This window comes from Vulpes vulpes, chromosome 13 (assembly GCF_048418805.1).
Source record: "Vulpes vulpes isolate BD-2025 chromosome 13, VulVul3, whole genome shotgun sequence".
Taxonomy (NCBI): domain Eukaryota; kingdom Metazoa; phylum Chordata; class Mammalia; order Carnivora; family Canidae; genus Vulpes; species Vulpes vulpes.
In genome coordinates this window covers 50,733,498-50,743,606 of record NC_132792.1, presented here as the reverse complement: position 1 = coordinate 50,743,606, position 10,109 = coordinate 50,733,498, and the positions used below count along the sequence as shown (strand labels likewise).

The following is a 10,109-nucleotide window of genomic DNA, read 5'->3' as shown; positions in this document are numbered from 1 at the left end:
ATCCCGACTTGCATTGTTTTAAACTTGTTTTATTACTACTATTATTTAGTTTGGATACCATTGGTTCATTACGAAACAGATACGGAAATTATTTACGTGATGAAAAGTTTCACAACTTTAGTGGAATGGGCAGCCTCACGTGATGCCATTTCAAGAATGATTAATTTCGGTCTACATACTTTCCAAGAATGTCACCATCTCTACATAAGAAATAATCCTTGTCATCTAGAACAGCTTGGGCACCTCTGTCTTCTGAGAGAAGAACTTTATCTCCAACTTTCACACTAAGTGATTGAATCTCTCCACCCTTTCCTTTAGAGCCCGATCCAACAGCTACTGCTGTTGCTTGCAGTACTTTTCCTTGAGATTTTTCTGGAAGCATAATGCCTCCTTTGGTTACAGTTTCAGCTATACTCCTTTCAAGTAAAACTCAGTCAAAGAGGGGAAGAAACGTTCTAAACTCCAGTCCGGTCATGACTCCAACTACCATAGCTTGTTGTAAATTTGTTTTAGATGGAACTCCTTCAATGCTTCGAATCTAGCTTTGAATGTAGTTGCCTATCCCTCCGCTTGGGATCCAAAAAAGTATATTAAGTGGCGCCAAACATACATTCTCCCCGTCTACCACCACTATCATGACGTCAGCCCTAGTGAGATAAGCTGCAAATGCAGAAACTTCAAAGACCCTCTACTTCTCCCAAAGAGCCTGATCCTAAAGGAGATATACTAGCAACTCTGTATTTCCTTTCCCAGGCCCCTACTACAGCCTTTTAAAAACTTTCCCAGTGTTACATTTCCCAAGAATATACACAAGTCCTCAGACCTCTTCAACCTACAGAGGAAGAGGAAAAAAAAGAGGTAGCAAAAGGAATAAAACGTTTATAATTTTTTTCAACCTCCCATTAATAGTTCCATGTCTTAACCTTGGAGAATGGGACAGTCAAGGCATTGCTGTTTGGTGGCTGCACTCCCTGATAAATGTCAGGGACCACAAAATGATAGGAATGAGCAAACTGGGAAGGGCATAACTCATCTATGGGATTTTTGCCTTCTTGAGAGCAGGGCTGAGCATCCTACTTCCCTGTAACTGCTCCAATGGCTTACTTATAGTAGGTATATAATAGTAATTAAGTGAATTAACTGATCCTTATTATAACTCTTGAAAAACCTATGTTGGTCTTCATAGTTTTAGAGAATTGCCACACAATCTCCTGTCCTTTCCGTAATCTTGGAACATGATCAGTGGAAGTCTTATTGGCCCAATTATATAGATGATAATCTAAAATATGGGTTAAAATACTTAAACAAGCACGAATAGGCACTAAGTGGAAAGCCAGGACACAAACTTAGGGTTTTAACTCTGCATTCTACTTTCTTCTATGTTCTCAGGCCTTCTGCTGGACCCCTGTCATGACAGTTGTATTGAGAAGCCTGTACCTACGTATATGTCCACCTTTTCAAATTCCTAAGCAGTGATGGCAGACCTCTATTTTCTGGCTGTGAAAAAATTTATGAGAACTAGGAAAATGGATAAAGAACGCCAGTTATGGAATAAACCCTATTTGTCCATCTACCCAGAATTAATGAAAATCTATTAGGGGTTAGTCTTAAAATATGAATATGGAATAGGAGGTTCCCTGAGTACCTATTATAGCAAAGCACCATCTCCCAAGTGAGGTTCCCACATCTGGAGACCATCTGAGGGTATCACAAAAAGTGGACATCCCAGGTCCTATCCTCCAATTGAGTCAAACTCCCTAGGGTTTGAGCCCTAAAATCTACGTGATTAATAATCTTTTCTGGAAGTTTGGAAAAATTACTGGACTGAGGACTTAGTCACCTCATTTGACAGCTCCAGATATTCTGGTGTCAGATGTTTTATCTGCAAAATGGGATAATAAGACCTTACCTTCCTAAAGCCAGGAGGCTAGATCTCTTTATCTCTTCCTGTCCTTTATGTTTATAAAATTTGCCACTCAATTACTTATGTTTCTCATCAATGATTCATTCCTGCTTCCCTGTGGTTACACCATTGCTCTACCCCCCAGTTCCCTCCCCCAACCCTTTCCTCATTAATAATCTATCCTCTCCTTAAAACTGTTCCCAACTGCTCCCATCATGGGTTTATCCCCTTCTTGTCTCCAAACTCTTGAAGGATTTGTGGTGCCAGCACTGATTTGACCTAAGGAGGGCATTGTATTGTGGTGACAACCTTTCCTAACTCTATGTTATGACTCCCAGCTGAGTCCAGACTGTCCTTGTTGATGACAGTGATATTGATCAACACTATGTACACTATTAGTTTAAAACAGTTTTACAGGGGTACCTGGGTTTCTCTGTTGAGTGTCTGCCTTCAGCTCAGGTCATGATCCCAGGATCTGAGATTGAGCCCCACATCAGGGCTCCCTACCTCAGCCGGAGGTCTGCTTCTCCCTCTGCCCCTCCTCCCTATTTGTGTTGTCTCTCTGTCTCTCTGTATCTCTCTCTATCTGAAATAGATAACTAAAATCTTTTTTAAAAAAAACAGTTTTATAATGTTCAATAATCATGAAATAGAACCTCTAAAAAGTCTGCTAGGCACAGATTTCAAGCTCTGTGTCTAATAGATACGAACTCAGGAATTTGGCTTTTACCGCCTACAGTTAACTCTCCTTCAGTGTCTAGACTTTTAGACTCTTCAATTCAGAAAGAGTATAAAGCATTTCCTAAAAACAAGAAGATCCAATCTTTTTAAAAGATTAGAATTTTTTAAAAGAATATGTATAAAAGAATCTTTAAAAAGCTAAGTTGAAATAACCAGTCTCTGGATTACAAGGGAAATACGCTGGAAAGATAACGTGGAGCATGAAAAGATGGATGTAACCAGCAAATCAGCTCTTGCCAAGCTGCCCAAAGATGGAGAGGAATGTAATAAGTTATATTTTTGACCTTGAAGCAGGTATTATTCAACTGCTCCCCAAAACACTGCCTTCTGTTTAAATCAGGGCTATGTGCTAACTTATATCCAAAGCTGCTTGCCAAAAATCCTCTTAACACAGAATTGTAATAAATAATTAGGCCCTAGTCTTAAAGTTGGTATAAGATAATGCTTAAATGTTATATAATTGCCAGCTTATAAGATCCTTGTTTTGTAAATGTGTTTTCTTTTATTTTAAACAAACTTTTTATTTATTTTTTATTTATTATTTATTTATTTATTTATTTTTATTGGAGTTCAATCACCCAGTTCTCATCCCATCAAGTTCCCCCCTCAGTGCCCACCACCCAGTTACCCCAAACCCCCACCCACCTCCCTTTTCACTACCCCTTGTTCATTTCCCAGAGTTAGGTGTCTCTCATGGTCTGTCACCCTCTCTGATATTTCTCACTCATTTTTTCTCCTTTCCCCTTTATTCCCTTTCACTATTTTTATATTCCCCAAATTAATGAGACCATATAATATTTGTCCTTCTCTGATTGACTCATTTCACTCAGCATAATACCCTCCAGGTCCATCCACGTTGAAGCAAATGGTGGGTATTTGTCATTTCTAATGGCTGAGTATATTCCATTGTATACATATACCAAACTTTTCAACTTTGTGGCATTAAGGTTTGAAATTAGAAAGAGAAAATGTATCTTCTGACTAGGTAATTGCATAAAGAAATTCACCTTGAGTACTAGCATTTTCAGAATGAGCCCTGGTGTCCCTCCAGCAGTTCTCTACACACTGCTCTACTTCTTACCCAAGGTACACAGGTGTGGCAGGCAGAAAGGAATCTCATAAATCTTCCTAAGAGATTGTTGCTTTTCTGTGGCCCACCATTATCTTAACTTTGCTCTTTTTTCTACTTTAGTCATTCCAGACTAAATATTAATGACTTTGTAACTGCATATCATTATTCGATCCCATGATGATAGATGGTTTCCTTGGCCATCTATCTGTTTGGTACTGTTTGAGTGTGCTAGAGGGTGTTTGGTAGGAAAGGGACCAGGAAAAGCTGAGGACTGGAGCACAAGTAGGGAGCTAAGAGATCAGATGACGTTAGAAATATTACATTGGACACTATTTAGCAAATCACTAGAAAACAATCAAAAGTTTACATCCAGCATTTAACTCTAAGGAGTTTCCTAGAATTCACCATCCTACAAAAGTACGGGAACCAAAGTTTAGCAATGGATGAATCCATCAAGCAATAGCAAATATATTGAAAATCAATGGATCAATGCAGGGCAGCATTATGATGTTAATGGGCTGCTTTTTTGCTTTCATAGGCCTCCCCATCATAATAATATTAATATTACAATTATTTTATATTATTTTATATTATTTTAAATATTTCAATATTTAAGTTTTTCTGTTTTAGGCAAAATTTAGTAGATTTTTACGGGGTCTAAAAAATGTTTTGTTTTGGATTAGTTTTTTGTAATATCAGAAACAAAACATGTGTGTGACTCGAACAGTTCTTCTTTTTCTAAAAAAAATTTTTAAGTCTTCTTTTTCTTATAATTTTAAAAGTAATTAAAAGATTTTCATGGATCTCTAAAAATATCATGGATATGTACTCTGTGCTGTTGTGCCTGTAAATAAGTTGGCCCTGACTCAATAAAGGCAATAACTGTTTTGAGGTGAAATAGATCTTTTCCATTCTGAACTCTCATTTGTCAGACTTTACTCGGTACTAACGCCCCTCCATGGTAGATGCTTAGTGGTATAGCTCTAGTCAAGAGAAGTCTGAGATAATATTTTCTCAGTACACCTTGCTTCTCTTACAGGATTAGTCCTTCTAACTCATTTTTAGGGGAGCAAAGAGAATAGAGACTCCCCTGAGGGTGAGACTTAGCTCAGTAGCTGCAACTCCAGACAACTCTGCTACCTGTCTGACCTATACATTCCATCCCTACAGGACCTTGCCACACTTGAACTCATCCGCTGTGAGAAGATAACTAGGATTAAAGTAGTCCTTTTCCAAGCAATACTTGGTTTTAAAATGGGGCTCTTGGGATCCCTGGGTGGCTCAGCGGTTTAGTGCCTGCCTTCAGCCCAGGGCATGATCCTGGAGTCCCAGGATCGAGTCCCACATCCGGCTCCCTGCATGGAGCCTGCTTCTCCCTCTGCCTGTGTCTCTGCCTCTCTCTCGCTCTCTCTCTGCCACTCATGAATAAATAAATAAAATCTTTAAAAATAAAATAAAATGGGGCTCTTGAAGTCAGAAAAATTTTGAAGAGCCAAATGGGAAATGCTGGCGTTTGAGGACTCCTGATACAAGGAGGTAGCACAAGCTAGAAGGGAAATGAGAAAATGGTTGCATGATACCTCCCATATTATTTCTCCTCAACCTATACTAGTCCCTCATATATTCAATGGCTACCTAATAATACATGGGTCTCATTATATCTAGAGTCAGTCATTTTAAGAATAATTCCTTCCATGTCTTAAAAAACATATTTTTATTCATTCATACATTTTTGTCCTTTGTGTGTAATAATTAAGGTCAGTATATATAAGACTTTATGGAATTCATGAAAAGCTGAATGTATCTAAATGCAAGAAATTGAAAATAAAAAAGGCCAGTCACCACTATACACATATTAGAATAGCCATATTTTTATAAAGATTTTTTTAAATTTATTTATTCATGAGAGACACACAGAGAGAGAGGCAGAGACAAAGGCAGAGAGAGAAGTAGGCTCCCCCCCACCCCCCCCCCGGGGAGCCTGATGCAGCACTCCATCCCAGGACCCCGGGATCTTGACCTGAGCCAAAAGCAGATGCTCAACCACTGAGCCACCCAGGTGCCCTAGAATACCCATACTAAGATTTTCCATTGCAACTATTGGCAAGGATGTGAAGAAACTGAAACTCTCATACACTGTTGGTGGGAATGTTAAATAGTCATCCACTTGGGAAAACAGTTTGACAGCTTCTTTAAAAGCTAAGCATTCATTTACCATAAGATCCAGCCATTCCACCCCTACATGTTTATGCAAGAGAAATTAAAGCATCCATGCAAAAGTCTATGCACAAATGTTCATAGTAACTTTATTTGTAACAGCCAGAAACTCAGAAGGACCCCCAGAGTCGATTAATAAGTGAATGGATAAGGAAATTGTGGTAGATTCATACAATGAAACACTAGATAATAATAAAAAGAATGATTGATACACGTAATTATGATGAGTGAAAGAAGCCAGAAGAAATAGAGTAAATAGTATATGATTCCATTTACATAAAATTCTAGAAAATAAAAGCTAATCTATAGTGACAGAAAGTTTGTCAGTGGGTGCCTTCAGATGGTGGGGTAGGAGAAGGGAGAGATGGAGTGGGAGGATTACTAAGGAAAATGAAAAAAACTTTTGAGAATAATGATATGATCAGTGTAGTGATGGTATCAAAGGTAAATGTATATGTTAAACATTAAATTGTATGATTTAAATACCACTTTATTGGAGCATCTTGGCTCAGTCAGTCAAACATCCAAGTCTTGATTTTGGCTCAGGTCATAATTGCAAGGTTCTGAGATCAAGCCCACATGGGGCTCCATGCTGGGTATGGAGCTTAAGATTCCCTCTCCCTCCCCCTCTGCCCCTTCCCACCTTCTCTCAAAAAGTAAATAGATAGATAGATAGATAGATAGATAGATAGATAGATAGACAATAGATAGACAGACATATACCTATCATATATATATATATATATATATATATATATATATATATATGTTTTTCTATGCTAATATATCTCAGCAAAGCTATTATTTTTTGGGGGGGGGGGGAAGAGACCAGTTGGTTTAAAATATAAACTTGGAAAAATACTAGACAAGCTTCTAGAAAAAATGAGAAACAGAAAAATGGGAAATTTAGCATCAAATGTACCAAAGGCTGTCAGATAAATCCTGATATAATAAATGATAGACACAGTAGGTGGAAATGAGACAATACATATAATATCTTACAAGAAACATTCAAAGGAAGGTTTGCCTGTACAGTTAGGTGGAGACAAATGGTGGGAGGAAAAGATAAGAAAGCCAACACCCCTGACAATCGTGTAAGCCTCTTCCAGTATAGAACATAAATCTAAAAGGCCAGGAGGTCAGAAAGATGGAGGATTAAACAAACAAAAAAAAGTACAATAAAAGGGAATTTGTTACATACCAAGGCTATATTGGTTTAAAAAAAAAAATGACATTGTTTAAGTGACTCTTTATACTGTACACAGCACCACCTTGAGGAAAACTATAAGAAATACTATTTCATGTGGAATAAGCCCAATCCGTTCATTGATTTGTTGATTCATCATTTACTTCGGTATACACACCTCGTATCTTCCAACTATCTCAAATTCCCTACCTTCTAATCTCTGTCTCCTCACCTCAGGCCACTGTGTTCTTCTTATGACCCCTCTTTCTGCATGTTGATAGAGGAAGGGTCCCTGGGCAGAAAACTGAAACAATGGTGGGAGCTCACCTGAAGTGTTTCCCTTCTCTAAAGCATTATGGCATCATGCCTTTCCTGTGCTCCAATACCTGGAAATAGCTGCTTCATATACTTTGCCCATTTTTAAGCCATTTATTGTTCAAGGGCAAGTACAAGGGTTCCCAAGTGTTTGCGAATTGGAGCCTACCAAGACTTTACTCTTTTGAAACCCATTTAAGACTTTCCTCAAGGGAATGGACAAAATAAAGATTTCCAAACCCAAGATGTTACAAGTTGGATGTAAGAGCTCCTGTGGTCCACATTTGATCAACTTGTGTTTGGTGTTCAAAGGTCACCAAAAGCACAACTACCAAAAACCACAGAGAGTTCCCATATTTCATGGTAGGCATTGAAATAATATTTATAGGCTTCCTGAGATCAAAATACTCTCCTATCCCTTCCCTAGCTTTCTAGTCTTCAATACCTTTTAAAGCAAAAATAACAGAAACAATCTGGCTTTAGCCATAATCCCAGGAGTAATGCTGAAGGCCTTACTTTTCTTTCAAAAGCCCTTTATCCAACTGTGGTGTTACTCGGTGACTGTGAGCAAAGCCTTTATAGTGAGATTTATCTGGATCCTGGATGTACCATCAGCATTTCCATCACCTCGGGGGAAATTATGTAACTTCTCCTAGGCTTAAGTATCAATGACCTAGTACATGGCTTGACACATAGTAGGAATTCTATACCAGTCAGAGCAAGTAGAAACCACACAACAGGGCGATTTTAGCATCAGGGATTATTGAGCTGATGTTAGAGAACTGGAGGACTCGCATAGGAGCATGAGAGGTCTTTAACTGCAGGACTCAGCCACTATCTCTGCAGGTACAGGAACAAAGAGAAAGGGATGAGGCTTTATAGCATTTGAAAGTTTGGGGGGGTTTGGGGGAAGCTTCCCCGGAAGCTGGGACTCAGACTTCTGAGGAGAGGGCAGGCTGCTGAACTGGTGTCATACTCCTCTGAGTATCATGGGGCAGTGGCCAAGTTCACCTCAGGTGTTTTGTTTCGCTCACAGTTTACTGTTCCTTTTCCCTGAAGTCCTGTGTCTTGAAAACCATCATTTCATATAATTTGTCCTTTTTTGTTGTTGTTTCAGGGAGAGGTAAATCTGGCCCCAGCTATTCCATCACGGCTTGAAAGGGGAGTCTCTAGTGTTTCTTAAGTAAATAAATTAACTACTTTTTTGGATCATGTCATTGGTTCTGTCTCACTCTGTTAAGTTTTTTTGATGAATTTATAAAATTGAACAATTACTTTGGCTAGGTTAGATGTAATGTCACTTAACAACATGCATCTTTCTAATATCGAAGACCAAAAAGTTTTCATTCCTCCTTAATGCTCTCCTGCTTTCAAATTCCATCTATCAATAAATTCTGTTGACTCTAACCTGGAAATATATCCTACTACTACTTGCCGTCCACTGCTTTCTCCTACCTCAGTACCATCCCAGTGCCAGTTACCATCACCACATGCCTGAGATATTCATACAACTTCCATTTTTTTAAGATTTTATTTATTTATTCATGAGAGACACAGAGAAATATTAAGGCAGAGACACAGGCAGAGGGAGAAGCAGGCTTCACACAGGGAGCCCGATGTGAGACTCAATCTCAGGACTCCAAGATCACGCCTTGGGCTGAAGGCGGTGGTCAACCGCTGAGCCACCCTGGGATCCCCTTGATACAACTTCCTAATTGATCTGCTTATATGCCTGTCTCATTCCATACTCACTGTCAGATCTTTACTCAAATGCCATATTTTTTGTCTCTATCAGTCTGATCCAGCAATATTTCCTCAGACTACCTACAGCAGTAGGCTCCAGTAGCTGAAGTTGATTTCATTTATAGATTTCTAGCCCTCTCAGAAGAAACCAGCATCCATCTGGAGTCTCCTTCTCAAAGGTCTGGGTCCCAGCTCCACAGCATCTTTCATAAAGGTAGCTGTCAGCAGATAAGAAGTGAATTAAAAGTACCCTCCAGAATATGGGTAAGGGAGATGAAATCATGGGTAGGGTTCTGGGACCTCCTACACAAACAGAAGAATTCTGCATTGATCTGTTTTACACATCTGCATACAATTTATTTGGCCGAAAGATCCACTGACAGAAAAGAAAATGTTCAAAAACTGCTGGTAATCAAAATTAAGTCAATAAGTCTTGCAGAACATAGCAAAGTGCTCATGTCACAAAATAAGGAAGGTATCATTCTTTGTCATAGAGCTTTCATGAGCTTTTCTGTCAGCAAGAGTCATGTCCTCATCTGGTATTAGACCGGATTTAGTATATTCACCTAATTAAATGTCATATGTTATCAACAGTTCTGGTCAAAGTGGTTCTAGGATTGTGACTTCAGTCTTCCTTTGATTTTGTCTATAGGATTCCATATGGTCTATAGCAATTGCTAAGAGCAAACCTGTATAACACACCAGTGATCAGTCAGAACTGGGATGACCACAAACAAGACCTTGTCAACTTCTTCATTGGACATACCTGGTGCTAAAAGCGTATTTCCATGAGATCGCACTGTGTAAATATGAAAATGTCCCAAAATTCAAAATATATACCAATATTCTCCACTTTTTTTAAATTTATTTTTTATTGGTGTTCAATTTGCCAACATATAGAATAACACCCAGTGCTCATCCCATCAAGTGCC

At 38.7% G+C, this 10,109-nt stretch overlaps 1 pseudogene; it reads right to left on the bottom strand.

The window, feature by feature from the left end:
- Positions 1–160: 160 nt before the first annotated feature.
- On the bottom strand, positions 161–475 carry LOC112931453 (10 kDa heat shock protein, mitochondrial pseudogene; annotated as a pseudogene).
- Between the last annotated feature and the right edge of the window lie 9,634 nt (positions 476–10,109).